A 16766-nucleotide genomic window follows, 5' to 3' on the forward strand; every position below is an offset into this window, starting at 1 on the left:
ATTAGAATTAATTATATTAAGCTTTCCAATTTTTTTTATGAAATAGGACGACAACTGGAATACTTATAACATATCAACTTATTTATTCAACCGATTATAACCACTAACCAATAGTCCCTATAAGCAGACAATTAAAGTAGAAATTACTTATATTATTAATAATTATCATAAATTAATCGAAAGGTTTTTGCGACCTGAAGACATAAATAACTCATTCAGAAAGATAAAATTCCCAAGGGCACTCCAGACGAGCCTAAGCCATTAAGGCGAGTTCAACAACTCATTTATTTATTCAGGTGTACGATGCCTAAACGCATCGCGTTCTTTTGGAGATGTTCGAAATCAGAGAGTAGCTATGTAATTTTAAATGTCAGGAAAATCGTTTTAGATGGGCATTCGGGTTTCGATTTGAATTCTGATCACCAGGCCGCACAAGTAGGAAATTATACACCGGCTTATTTTCCAATTAAACTGATTTCGACGATAAGAAATTATCTCGGAGAGAAAAAAGGTAAAATACAGGTCGAAATAATTTGAGTTGTTTTTACACTATTTAATGATAAGTAAAAAAAATATATATTTTTTTTAATGAAATAATTAAGGATTCATAAACTTAGTAAAACGGTAGCTGCTTAAATAAAACAAGATTTACGTATTAGAAATTAAAATTTCTTTGTAGTTTACATAAGTGTTCTATCTAAAATGAGGTGTAAATAAACAAAAGTGGATAAATTCAAAAATCTCAAAATTATTTCTAAAGTTAGTTCAAAAGCTCAAATTAAACTTTGAACTTAAGACTAGATTGAATTTAGTAGGTTTTGAAGGCTTAAGCACGAGTTTCAAAAGGGAATAAATACCTGAATTAGATGAAAATATTCTCATTTTCTTTCTCCAAAAATTTGAATTTATAGCGATTTTTGTCTCTTTGCCACACCTGATCATTTAATAATATTCCACTTGTTCATAAACTTAAGGAAACTTACCAGGATTCAAAACATCATCTGGATTTTAATAACCCTGCACTCTCACAAAAGAATGAACCGACAAGAAACTAGTCACGGACTATCAAGTTGCAAGACAAATGCTCCAAACATCAACTTCATTACAAAAGCCTTTTCTATGTTAAGTGGAGAAGATGGTAGGGGAGTGCAATCTACAAAAAAAAAAAAAAAAATAAACAAAAAATTATTTATTCGTGCCGACGTTTCAACCTAATTTTCAGGTCTTCATCAGGGTTATAAAACAAAAAAAAATAACGACCATCATTCAGGGAAAAATAAAAATATAAAGAAATAATAAACTAAAACATTTTGAAATATTAATAACAGTGAATTGAAAATAAAATATAGTTAATTAATAACAATGGCATTAGACAGTAGAAGATTGGTAACAATGAAATATAAAATATAGTATTATAATACGAGTAGGTATTATGTATAAGGTAAGATATGCAAGTAATGTCTAAAAAACTGAAAAACAATTTGAATCGATAAATTGAACTAAATGAAAGAAAAATGAAATAAATGATACAATGGGTAACTAACTTATATATGAATAGCAATGTGAATAAAATGCCGAAACGTCGGCACGTGTAAATAATTTTTTGTTTATTTGTGTTTTTTGTGGACTGCACCCCCTAACCATAACAGACCTCAGATGAACATAAATAAATTCAAAAGACATCTCAGGTAGTAAACACTATAATGCAAAATTCATTTTTTTTTTTTAAGTTAATTTAGATAAAAATATATATATTTTTTAATTATCATAGCTATACTGTTTTAATTAACTTTTGTATTCGTATAAATGAACGAATTCGTTCATCCCAAAAGTACTTGACAATTTTTTCAAGTAATTTGGAAATCATTTTCAAAGGTTTATACTTCGTGGTATCCTTTCCGATATAATAAAAAGATTAAAAAGTGTGACATGACTGCCATAAGACTTTGAAAAGGGCGATGAAAGGGCTATTGGGTGGATGAGCTGCCAGTACACCTAAGATGATGATATGTTCGATGGTGGTCCATCGTCATCATGTCATGACCCAGTCCACCACAACCATTCCATTGCTCTGGTCAAGGTTGCTTTGCTCAATACTTCTCTAACTTCCTTAATGTCATGGCTATAAAATAATTTTTAAAAAAGTAAAACTATTTATATGAGCATACAAAGATGGTAAGCAAACAAACAACATTTTAAAAGGAGTGGTGAATTTACATTTATACACAATAAAAGCCAATATATATGTTAAAAAAGTCTGAACCACTACGACCTAGATAAAGGGTCAGGGATTCAGCTGATGATAGAGCTGTGAGATAGACAAAGACGATGAGTTAAAGATCGTTTATATAAAATAATAACAGACAATATAATAACAAAATAACAACAAGCTGGGCTATTTACATTCACTAGAATAAAACAATAAAACAAAAACGTCACTTCATATTTAATAATATTTAAAAAAAAAGAACAAAAACTATACCTCCAATTGGGACGATAGGTATCCAGGTCTAAGCAAAGGTTTTGTGTTACATATATAAAAAATAGTTTAAGATCCAATCTTGAGGGTAGAGACAGAAATTCATACAATTGTTTTCGGTTAATATTGCTTAGTTTCGGCATGTATCGGATTCGGTTCTCATGATACTCGGGGCAATTCGTAGCTTACTAATTTCCATAAAAGATTGATTAGTATAGCAGACTCATATACTAATAATTGAACATTTCATTAAACAAATTTAATTGACTTAATTTTTTTAACTGCATTTTTTCTCTTAAATTATAAACCTAAAAATACATACAATATTTGAATTAGATGAAGAACGTTTTGTAAAGACGCTAAGCAAACAATAGAAATTTAGTTTGTTTAACGTTTATCAATAGAATGTCTTTTATTTATTGTTTGTTAAACAGAAAAGGCAGTAAAAATGAAAATAATAATGCAGATTAATTCTTGGAAACAGGTCCAGGGAAATTGCTTAAATGTTCAAATATAACGACTTTGATGTGCCCTCAAAAAATTGTATAACACTTGAAATATTGATAATAATTGGTTGGTACTGTTCAATTACAGTTTGTTCCATAAAAGGTAGTCCTGAAATGTTTGAGTTCATTTTGACTAATAGTGCGGCATGGCAAACTCAAAAGGAAATTGGATATTTCACATTTTCTATTTTTGAACGGGTAACGAGAAACCGCTGAAATGAGTTGGTAAATCAGTTATAATGGAATATTTTTCGCTTATCATGTGTTCTATTTTAGTTAGCTTGTAGACTTGAAAGCAATTACCGAAGCCAAAGCTACCTTGAGCACTATCTCATCATTACCTTTGTTCCCTGGCTAAGGAGGAAGCTGCCTTTCGTAACGCTAAGACATAAAAAAAAAAGAAAAACTCTCATTTTGGGAGAAATACAACAAGGATTTCGTTTTTTGATCACAACAATTATAACTAAAAAAAGAAGAGACTGGTTTAAAAAAAATACACACACATTAAATATATGAACGTAAATTAAACTCTTATATGAAACAAAATGCACGAACGGTAAAATATTACATAAAAAAAATTATACACGTTTAACCTTAAACACTATTCTTCAAAACTTTGAATTCTCGTAGTAATGCATTTTTAAGACACCAACGTTACTCATAGATATAGTAATAACTGGAACTACAGTATTCAAAAATTATTACTGATATGTTTTGTAAGAAGCATTAAAATTTTAAAATTGTAGCCCGAGTTGTGAAGAAAGATATATATACAGGTCGAAGTAATAAAGGGTTCCAGATATAATAATTCTTTGAATTCGTTTTTTTTTTTTTGTACCCTCCTCTGGAAACGTTTTGAGCAGGTACAAATATAAATATAAAACGTACATACCATTACTTAACCCTTCTTTTATCCGGAGGTATTCTAAGATTTATTGATATACGTCCACTGTGTGCAGAGATTCGCAGGCACGAAGTTGCGCTTCATTCTGCCGTTCAGTTGACTGAAGTGAAACGGGGATGTTTTTTTTTCCGTTTAATAGTTAATGAGACTAAGTGAAAATGATACCTACTATCTCAACTCCGATGGCTTTAAATCAATTTGGTTAGGATGAACGAAAGAATTATATTTTCATTGGAAATTGTTTTAACCCAATATTCAGGTTTTTTAATTAGCAGAGAAAAGTGTGAGTAATTATTCATCTATTTCCACATATGGCCCATTCAATATACATTTTTTCGATGAGAAATGTGTAAAGAGCTTATTCTCAACTATAAAAGGTTTTTTTTGAGGTGATCAATTCTAATTTTAGGTTTACCATACAACGAATATAGAAAACGAAATTAACTGTTTTTCGATGATGAATGTACAAAATTAAAAGTTGACAAAGTTTTCAATAAAATGCATACATCACATTTTATTTTCGGCTTGCTTACATATCCCAAATAGTAAAAAATAGAAGAAAAAAATTATTTCCTGATAAATAGTATTAGTTAGTTATATGCATATGGTGTTGATAATAGACCATAATAAATCAGAAAGAATGGATATTTTTGTCTATACAGATAGTAAGTTTTTTAGCGCGCTCTGACGGTATTGACGGCAAATTAACAGAAAATTAAATGTAATTTTTACACATTTTGTTGGAAATTTTGTCTGGTTTAATTTTCTAGAAAAAGTTCATCTTCGAAAAATGCTGTTTTCAAGCTTTATGCGAAAAAATGAGTATCATAAGTTTCGGCTATAATTGGTATTTTGTTGTGAAACTAACGGCTGCTGACCTGAAATTCAGATTCAGAACCCAAAAAACCATAGAACCGCTGAGAAATAAAGTTTTATAAATGACAAAACAAAGTTGAGAACAAATATAATAGTTGTAACAGAAGCGGCTTAAGCTTTGAAAGCTATTTCGTTAGAGTCGTTTGAGTTTCAGATTATCACCAGCCGAAGGTTAGCAGGGATACAATGCCGATCCGGTGTCGGTCGAGCAATCGTGTCCTTCGTTCCTTGTATCGTTTCCAGCTTCAGTACTTTATTTCTTATACAACTTAAACAACTATAATGGAAATTAAATTGATGCGGTATAAACTTCAGGTCAATCTGTTTGGTAGAAAGAAAAATCGAAAATTTAACGAAGCAACGTCATGATTAGTATGATCATAAGTAGTAAAAATTTATAAATAGACGATGTAACGTGTACAATTCACACAAATTAACTGTATATAGCAATAAAGACTATTCTGGCTAGAATGTGGGTTTAGTAGATGACATTACCTTACAACCACGTAAAACATAACCATGTCCCACATATGACATAAATATAAAATTAAATAAATAAAAATAAAATTAGTTATATACTTTAACTTTACCCGGTCATTTCGTTCCCACCTTTCAATAAAAACAACACAACAAGTGATTTGGACGACATAGAAGCTGAAATATTTACTATAAAATTGGGTTAATTATTTTTTTTTTAAACGCTGCAAATCATGACAGCATGCTTTATTATGCCTAAACCGAATATAAAAAACTATATCATCAATCAAATTTGGATATAAAAAAATTAATTTTCTTTAAATAAAAATTTAATTCTCTTTCTTATATAAAATTCTATCTTGTCATCCTAAATATTCATAAATGGCCGAAATATGGAAGTATTTTTATTTTATTCATTTCAAAAATTACACCCAATATAATCCGACCAGATGACAACATCTATCGGTCGGTGCCAAAATAACACAAAAATGATAGACATAAGTGAAATGTAAATATTACAGTTTTGAATATTTAGGGCCTTGTGGAGGATATACAATTTTTAAGCCAGATAACTACAATATGAATGGATTTCAAGTGATATAACTAATAATTTAATTAACAACTACTAAAATGAAAAAAAATAAATAAAAACTAATGAAAATAAAGTATGAAATTATTCTTTGAAATTTCTGGTAATAAGTGTTTCGAGGATCATCTGGAATTATCTGTTGCTTTTTTAGCGAATCTAAAGAAAATCTAACAAGTTTTTATTCTCGACTGTTTGGTGTTCTATATATCTTGAAATGCATAACTTCAAATTTTGAGGATGGATTTTTTTTTTTTAACCAAGAGCAAAATAGCATGGACACACTTTATACATCCATCAATTCTAAACGGAAAATAAATCTTATTAATAAAACAACAAAATAGTGATATAATAAACATAATTTTATAATAGTGGTTAAAATTCTCATCTAATAAAAGTTTAAAATTTCCACCAATGTTTCTCATAAATCAAGTTTTTATTTGACTTTTAAATTAAAGCAAGATTATTTTTTTTCCATTCGACCACGACAATAATACATTTTGCTCCAATGGGAAGGAGTAAGGTTAAACCTTTAAATATTGAAAAAAATTGAAAAGAATACAAGGTAGGAATTATAAATTTACCATCAGGATGTTTTCCAATTTCATTTTGTTCTAATAATTAAATTTTTGCAATTAAAATTTCATCCCGCAGAACAATTTGTGTTTGTTGAAGAAAATCTGATTCTCCAAATCCCATACGATATAATAATTCATTAACTTGAAAATATTTATTTTAATCTTTTATTTGCTTATTAATTGTTATGTTTCATAAGAAAAAATATTACATCCAAAGGAAATATTTCTAAAATATTAACATTTCAGTGTTTGAATTAAGTGATCAGGTTTATCGAAATATTGCTGTCTAAATCTAATTTTAATTCTGTATTTTTATTACCTGATTTTAGTTATTCAATTATTAAATTTAGTTGTTTGTTAAGCTGTAATGACACTAATAGTGCAGATTTATAAATTTAAAAAAAATAAATAATCGACTACTAATTATTATCTACTATGAATGAAACTTTTATTAAACTCGGACGAATGTATCATTTTTCAAATTATAGCAGCATGCTATAAAAATGAAAACAATATTTTAAATACAGCTACTTACAATAAGTAGTCTTCAAAAATAAAAATAAATCCCAAAGACAAACCTGAAACAAAAAAAAATGAATAAATTAGGTTATTTCATTAATAAAAATCATTTTTATTTATCTTTAGTGTAATCTAAATTAATGATGTATTTAGGCTACTATATTTTTATTTTACTTAACTTTATTTACAAATGTAGTGGTAACGAAATAGTACGATATTTTAATTACGATGGTTTTCAAGTATGTATTAACTGTTAAACCTTCAATTAATGGTTAGATTATTAAAAAAAAATTTTAAATTAACAGAAATGAAAGAATTACTATGAGACAAAACCAAATAAATATAGGTAATAAAAAAAAATACGCAACAAATTGTAATATTGACAATTTGGCTATCATGAAAAGAACAATATCTAGAAACCAATAATTTTATTGGTTTATTATGTAAACCAAGTCTCCAATTTAAGATTGATGGTTTGAGTTAGTATTTATTTCTTTTCTTCTAATTTCCGATTTTTTTGGTTTCAAAAATATTTGATGTTAGGTGGTCAGAATTATTTTTAATAATGAAAAATTGGTGGGACAGCTCCCATCACAGCGACATGAAAATATTGGCAAACAATGTGTTTGGAAGAAAATAACTCAATTACAATATCGAATAATTTGTAATAGCATCTACTTGATGAACCTCTATAATTGTAACTGTGGTCCGCAATTCCATTCACTACTTGCTGAGCCCAAGTAATAGCAATTAATAATTATTATCAAATGTAATTGTAATTACTTTTTGCTCAACACTGGCACCAAAACACCTTGATAGTAATGAGCATTCGTATACAGAATGTGATAACAATTGTCTTATCAGTTATGATATGAAGATTAGTCGAAGATAGGTCAATGTTCTGCGTCCTTGTCTCCGAATAAGCAGTTAATATTTTTTTCTATAAAACAACTAACAATGAATATTTAACATTGAATGAAATCCTGTCTACATAAAAATAATTCTGAGAATCAAATATATCGTGTATACAATAGTTGTAATTATACACTAACGTTTAATTTAATTAAGGGCAGACACTACTAACACTAACCTTAATGGCTCTATTACTTTGATTGGCATACGTAAATATAAAATAGATAATACGTAAATAATAAAATAATATTTTTAAAAAATCTATGGAACCTTTTACCTTATTCTACATCAATCAATACAAAGTTTTAAAGAGATCAAAATATTTGAATACGGAATCCATAAATTACATATCAAGCTTTAAATTAAGTATATTTTATAGACATGGCAAATACAAAACGTATAATGCCTATTAAAAGGAAAATCCGTTAGGTCTAACTTATATTATGATTGGTAACATTCCTTTTTGTAATTTACGGCGCGGCGGGAAATTAAAATTTCTTCTTCAAACCTGTAAGTTCTTGTAAAACCGCTAGCCAATATCCTTGAATGATTTTATACAATCTAAAGGTTTATAAATCCTTCTATATCAGAATGGTTATTAGAAAATCATCACATAGTGGTTGTCTCTGTCAAATGATTGTCATAAAATGATGAGTAAATTTTAAAGCGTAATAATTAATTTTTATGATTTAGTTCACTTATTGCATTTTAAAAACTTTAATTCTGTGAATGATAATCTATAATCATAATATAATTAATTTTTACTGGAGGTTCTCGAAAATAAAAAAACTGATATCAAAAGTACATTTTTTTGAAAATTGATACTTTTTTTAGGATCCTCAGAAGTGTGAACATATCTCAATAAATATGTAATACATTATTTTATCATTGAATTGATGTATCACTTTTTGAAATAATATATGTTTAATTTTAGTTCGGTAAACCAAACGGCCAACGATAGAACATTGAAGTTGGCATATTCATATATTCTGCCAACAAGACTTTTCCAACGTGAACTGTATTTGAATATACTAAAGTTTGAGAAAGTAAAAGAAACTATTATTTTTATAGAGACTGTAAATTTTCTGATGTCAAGAAGCATAGGATCATATTTAGTTAATATTAAAGAGAAAAAGTTCAGTAAGCGACAATTATTCTAAGAGAGTCCAATTGCAAAAATAAAAATAAAAAATTAAAAAAAAACAGTATTATTAAAAAATCTTTATCTTTCTATCTTAAAAATCAAAACAAAATTGTGTTTAATTCAACTAGTTTTACCTTATATGTTTCGAGGATACTGAGTGCACCTCTTCAACATATGTATATTTTTTAAATAAAATTTTCTAAGATTGTGTATAATCAATTAATTGCTTTTCAAATTTAATAGAAAATATACAACGAATAAATTATTTTTTTACCATAATTTTATTTCCTTATACAACGAATAAATTATTTTTTTACCATAATTTTATTTCCTTATCTACATTGTTATTATTGCAATAATTGCAGTACTATCGAGTTAATCACATTTTTAACTAAGTAACAATCATTAAAGATATAACTATAGCTAGCAAGTTTAGTATTAATATTATTAAGATTAGCTAGATTTATAAAAGTATTAATGATTAAGGTTTAATCAGAGACTTTGGAGAGAGTGGGGTTCAATTCATTATTATTATATGATTGGATTAGAGATAATCATTATAACTGAATAATAAATAAATAATCAATAAAATAATTATTGCTAAACTTTAACAATTTATTAATTACTGAGTGACTAAACTAGTCATGAATTAATTAATACTTGATATGCTATTAGCCTTCGTCTATGCACCAACTTAGCCTCTGCTTTGTGCATTAATTTAAGAATGATTCAACGACTAGTGCGTGACTGGCAGCTGGCGATGAACAAACGACGGGTTACGTACAATTAGGAATGTTGTGTTCCCATGATCAATCACGACTCAGCTTCTTAGAGCTACAGAGGTGGACCAAAGATAACCAGCATGTATGTCATGTAACTGAAGTCAGGTAACAGAAGATTTCTAAATTATGGTAATAGGCATCTAAACACAATGTGGCAATAATACAATAGAGAAAAGAGAGCAAGAACTTATTAATTAAAAAAAAAAATAAGTCGGATTTTTAGCTAATTACTAGCGTATAAGTATATAAGCTAAGTACAAGAAAACACGGAACAGATAGTACAGAAAAAATTAAGAAAATGAAACCAACAAGAGTAAGTTTATGTCTTTCAATTTCTTAAACAGGTTTGTTTTATTATTAAATAAAGTATTTATTTATACAGAACCCCATACATTTATACAACCCAAACCATACAGAATACAGGTTTGTTTTATTATTAAATAAAGTATTTATTTATACAGAACCCCTCTTAACCGACGACTCGCCGCTGGGATCCAAGCCGGCATTTGGCCGATTAAACTGAAGTGAAGCAATTTCAAAATTTTGACTGAAATGAATGAGCTCTTATTATATCTAAAATATTATGTACGGGTAGATTTAATTGTATTTTAATAAGACGGCAAAATTAATTTTTAAAAATTCAGCTATTCTTATTTTTTTTCTGTAATTTATCAAATTTTCAACTTCAAAATCTCAATTTTTTCATGATTAGAACATAAATCTACTTCTTCTTTCTCTGTTCTGTTTTGTCTACCACAAGAATGGTTAACTGTAATCTATTGAAGATTACATTATTACATTTTTTTAATTGTTGGTAATACTCAGTTAATTGCTAAGTTTGACATGTAAATAAAGTATTTATTTAAATGCAGTTAAATGCTAAATTCATATGTGCCTTCATTAACTTCAAGGGAAACCCTGGTGGTTAAAGAGGGATGATTACATCATCATTATGGATTACGGTTCGTCAAGGAACAATAGAACAAGTAAAAATTTAGTTCAACAATAACTGGGACTACAGGATAATAACAAATAACACATCACATAAGCGTGACCGGTTGAAATCGAAAGAACTTTATAAAAGGATTAAATTGATAGATAATAATTTGAAGACTGCATATTTCTTGTCCTATCATACTTTCGTTAATTACTCATTATTCCGATCGGTTTCGGTACTAACAATAAGATTTATGTATCATGAAATAAAATCACATTCACTTCACCACTTCACTTCCTATGACCTCGCGTATTCCAGACCGTTATTCGACACTGTTCGTTAAGCGAACATATTCGAGCTAGGATTTTGATGATATAGATATTATAAAATAGCTTCTGAGATATTTATAATTAATATAAAACTAAGCTATATATAAAACGAAATTGTCTTCGAACTCCCTCCTGGAGTTCCTGAAACCTTATGTGACCTTGATACAGATTTTCCGCATACTGACAAGATATCACCCGAAAGGTCTCTTGTTTCGTTATAGTTTTGTTCGTGACCGATCGAGCGGAAGATAAAAATGGCCTTCTCACCTCGTCGTTGATCACGATCTGGATTAATTGCTAGAGATTTCGATAAAATTCGCGAAAACGTCGGTAGATCGGTCATGGAGATAGTTTTGTTAAGACTTCTGATTAATTTCTGTTGTGCTTTTTAAAGTTCGGCATATTAAAAAAAAAACTGATTATGAGCAAACTACTGGAAAAAGTAAACACGAAAGGATAAAATAACTAGAAAAAATAATGTAACGGAAGACAGTGAATTTATATTTGATATAGATCCAAGTATCCTTCCTACAGAGATTGATGTTAGTAAAGGAAAAAAATAGTACGACATCTCTAAAAAAGGAAACTGAAAAAAATTAAGTAACATAACCAAAAAATTAAGATATATTGGAGTTTTTAAAAGTAATAAAATTTTTAATTAATTAATTTAAATTTTATAAATGAGGTCATAATTCTGCATAATTGTTTCAAATTTATGATTAATGATATGTACAATTGTAATTGTGAGGCAACCTTCTTCACGTACTACTTGACGTACCACGAGATATAGGATATGTCAAATTATTATTATTATTTTTTTTTTTAAATATCTTTCTAAATTATATATAAGATAACCGAAATCGTGGATATACAGCATGAAAAAAAATACTTTAAGCATTATTATAATATTAAATTATTTATAGAAAAAAACTAATAAAACCTGAACCAACGCACTTATTTAAAAAAAATTATATAAATTGAAAGATAAGTGTTAGATTTCTATATGTAGTTCTATGTATTTAATGTACCTAGTTTGTTTTCAGTTTTTTTGAGAGTTTTAATTCCTTCTACAGTAACCTCTCTAAAGTTAATTAGATCCATCGTAAAAAGGTATGGAATTACGCTTATTATGTAAACATGGATATTATTCACAACAATTTCTAGAACCATTGGCACTAGTTAACTATTGCTACGGAATTTTACTAACCACGCTCCTTTTTTTAAGGATGGGTCAAATGGCACAAGAACCCGAAGCATGAAGGCCAGTCCAAAAAAAATATTAAAAATTAGGACAGAATCAGGAATGTCCTGTCCTAATGTAAAATGTCTTTTCATGGTAAGTATGGTTGAATAATTTTAAAAATTATTTTTTTAGTTGTATGGTTTATGAGGCTGGGTTTAATGGGGCTTCTCTACTACACAAGTAGCCTCAAATTACGGCACAGCTCTAACCCTCATACCAAACAATTAAGGACAGCCATCTCTTACCCATCATTACCCAACTATATAATGCAATTGGTAGTGCCATGCGGTACTAACTGGAGTAAACGAAGGGTGGCCGTGTGCACCCGCATTCACCCTCATTCTGACCAGGTCGTGATGCCAACGGCAGCTCCCTCATTCAGCGGCTCGAGGGATCGACTCTCCATTGAGTATAATTGAATTTGCCATTTTCCCTTTGTGATTGTTCAAGTGGCCCGTGCGGCTCGTTCCTCCATTCATGTATTATCTTTCAGGATAAACGAGTCATTTAAAAATCATCAGTCAGGAATAATTTGGGATTAAAGAAAATCTATTAATATAAATGAACAATAATTTTCTAAGCCGCCGTTCATAAATCAGTAATAATTAGTTTAAATTATTCTTCTGCCATAAGAACGTAGCTGTTTTTCACTTCAGCTGGTCTGTGTAATATTTTGTTTTGAAAAATCTTTCACGTGGTGCAAAAGAAGAGTAGCTCCGGACTTTAGTGAAAACACTTTCTGTTAGACTAATGCAGCACCTCGCCGAGGATTACGTCGGAACATTCCAGTTGTCCAACATCAGTATTCAATCTTCCACAGTCTTCTTTTTTTGTTTAGCAAAGTTTTATAAAATAGATTAATCTTCTTTACATTTAAATTTATATAACATTAACATCCAGTGCTAAATACATCATTGATATTTTAAAATAATTTAATATTATCTACAATTTATTAATATAATAACCAATTCTGTAATTACTCATTTATTTCTAAATACAAACCTCCAAAGAAAACATTTAATGAATATGGCATCGATGAAATGAAGATTGCAAATAAAACTTCAAATAAACGACAGAATTTTTACTCCACTCAAAGATAAAACAGGTAAAATATCTACCAAATTTATATTTATAAAATTAATTGCCTGCACTGTCCAAATTTCTATTTCTATATCTTTACGACAACTCAAAACCATAATTATAAAAATAGGATGTGCCAACATATAAATTCCTACAGTGATTATAAAAATTAAAAAAAAAAGCAAAAAGATTGCCTAGAACTCAATCATAAATTTAACACCGAAAACCCACTTATTTTACATGAAGCTCACAACAAAAATTTAAATACTTGGAGGCACTATATATTCAACTTTAATAGTGTTGTAAATTTAAAAACAGATTGTAAAGTACTCAATAATAATTTTTTTTTCTAACAAAACAATAAGTATTTAAAATAAATAATTATGTGATTTTAGGTTGGCATTTCTCATTAACAGACTTGGTATTCTTCAAATCAATGAAACGTTTTAGAAATTCTAATTTAAAATTTGAACGATTTATTTATTTTATTATATTTATTTATCTTTGAATTTTAAACTATTTAATGGAATTTTTTTACCTATGTCTTAACTTTAATGTAATTATAATAATTGGCAACTACACTTCCCCTAGAGAAGTTTCAAGTTTAGTTACCATGACGAGGTGTTTGGAGCAATACCAATTATTTTTTAGTAATTGTTTTGCTTTTTTAGTTATATCCTGTGTCTGGTTCGTTATTTTATTGCATATTGTAAGTTTTTATAGGTACACCAATGATGCCTAAATGGACGACAATAAGGGAAATTTAAATCATTTTTTGAGACTCCAATGGCAATCCTGTGTATTTAAACTCATAAATAGTTTCCACTCTTGGGTATCATGTTTTTGACGAATCTATCAATATACAGAAACAATTGAAATTCATTCTAGCTCGGTAAAAAACAAATTAGTAAAAACAAAGAACAAAATAAAATTAAAAAAAATATATTTCAAAAATTTAATCGATTTCAAAGAAAATTAAATAATGTTTAGGATAAGACGAGATCCCCCAAAATTAAATTTGAATTATTTTGGTGGTAAAATTACTAAAATAATTGGATAAACAATTTGAAAATCCCTAGCTTGTCAAGGTGGAATGTTTATTAAGGCCAAAGTTCAAAAAGCTCGAACAAAAGACAAAATATTGACGTTCTGAATAATGGGTTTAGTGATATACCTACTTAATTCAAATAACATTGATTTTCTTCAAATAAACAATTGATCTTAACTGGCAAATCATCGATATAAAAGATGTCGTTAATAGTTTAAAAATGATTTTAGTAACATGATTTGAATAAACAACAACCTACGTGAGTGCCTGCCAACAAAGTTGTACAAATCCGTGACTTGTAAAGGTAAAGGGAAGTGGAGCGGACGCGGTGATATCAAAGGAGTCCAATAATAAGATCACTAATAGATATATATACACGTGTGTGTGGGAACACATCCATGAATGTTTCATCACCGGGGAAAGCGAGCGTGGGCGTGTCAGGACTTATTAAGCGGTAAAAAGATCATGGTAAAAATAAGCAGTACAAAATAAAAATATCTGTTAGCAACAAATATGTTAAATAAATACGGGGACTAATCGTAAAAATCAATAATTTAAATTTAAACAACGATATACGACCGGAAAGAGAAGTTCATCCCGGAAAGGACGAAGCACAGATGTTAACAGATAGACACCGACAACCGCTTGGAAAAACCATTTGCGTATTTAAGGTCAAAACCCTATGTACACATACTCATCTCTATTTCAGGAGATATAATAATAGATTTTAACACATGAATTATTAATATAAAACATTGTGATATTTTATATAAATAATTCGTTTTATTAAAATCTATTGTTTCATAACTCTCGCTTAGTACGTCACAGATACTATATTCTTTTAATTTAATTACGTACTATAATTTAAAATAAAATAAAGAGGATTTGAAAATTAAAAAAATATAATTTAAAAGGAGAAATATACCCTTTTCTCCATAATATTTATACTTCTATTTTATGAGGAATAAAGTGCTTCAAATAAATCATAAATATAGTCGGCGTATAAGAGCGAGCTGACGCTATGATGAAAACAGCGCCAATAAGCAATAATAATTATATATATATATATATATATATAGAGAGAGAGAGAGAGAGAGAGAGATAGAGATTATTTAATAATATTTTTTTAAGGTGAAAGATTTGAAAACGATTCTTTAAGGATGAAAGGAACTCAAATAAAGTTTGGTAAAAATATTGAATATTTTAAATATATAAATAGGACACGTTTACATTAGGTTACAAGTTACTCATTGAGTAATCGAAATTTTTCTCAAGAAAAACAAATTTAAATAACTTAAATAACTCATTAGCCAGGTGATCAGGTCCTAGATATTTTTAAACTTTTAAAATTTAAAAAAATGTTTAAAGCTTTATAATAATAAATTATTCAAATACTAAAATAGGTCAAATTCTTGGATAAAAGGGAGAGATGATTGGGCTCGTATATATGGAGCTTACCCTGAGTTATTATCTCCTCAAGCAGAAGTTCTATAGACCAGTTGACTTAAACTACGACAGAAATATGCGGTTATTTTCCCGCTAACAGCTGGTACATGGATGTCTATTCCTGGACCGCGGTTCGTATGGGTTTAAATCTTTCCAGATCCTCTGGGGTCCAAAAAAACCGTATCCTTGGCTCGATGCCCATTATTTTAATCATGGACCATTTTGAAGCATAAATCCAGAAACTAGTAAAGAATAACTTACCAGAATTAACTCGGTGGAATGCTAAACTTGTTGGTTTAATAAATTTCCCGGTTGATTTGGACAGCGAGTCCGGTCTGATTACACGTTTGTAATTTTTTCTTTTCAGTAATTTATGAATCATTATGAACTTATAATTACCCATAGACAGTTTTAGAATACGAAAGTTTACGTTCGCAAATGATCACCATTCTACCTTAAAAAGATTTTTTTACCTTTTATAATCTACATCTAACATTTATTAATCCCTGAAAAAAGTAATCAAAGACATGAATGGAATTATAGGAATATATAATGTTTTTTATTAGGAAGAATGGTTCATGTCAATATTCCTTTCCATATAGTGCCTGCTTTAATTTTCTTTACTTAAAATTAAAGTTTTCAAAAGCAAAACATTGAATTTTTAAGTCCGAAATATAAATAAATAAATATTAAATTCAAATTTTCTCTAATTCAAACGTATGTTAACATAACACTATCCACCGCTGATGTCTTAGATTCTCGCTGTGTGAAATAAATGACTAATGTCGATGTTTCACTTCACAGATGGTGTAATATGACATTACTACAACCCTAAAAGTTGGAAACTACTGAAAAATTTCTAATCTAGGTCCGCATAAACATTTTAAGTAATGCAAAAATGTGACATACAATATACGTTA

At 28.6% G+C, this 16766-nt stretch overlaps 1 protein-coding gene across 4 annotated transcripts in view; it reads right to left on the bottom strand.

Annotated features, from left to right (window-relative positions):
• Positions 1-16766, bottom strand: part of how (protein held out wings) — a 261473-nt gene that overhangs the window by 66925 nt on the left and 177782 nt on the right. The gene's annotated exons all lie outside the window — the stretch shown is intronic.

Source organism: Halyomorpha halys, unplaced genomic scaffold (assembly GCF_000696795.3).
Source record: "Halyomorpha halys isolate HHAL.00 unplaced genomic scaffold, Hhal_1.1 Scaffold110.1, whole genome shotgun sequence".
Classification (NCBI taxonomy): Eukaryota; Metazoa; Arthropoda; class Insecta; order Hemiptera; family Pentatomidae; genus Halyomorpha; species Halyomorpha halys.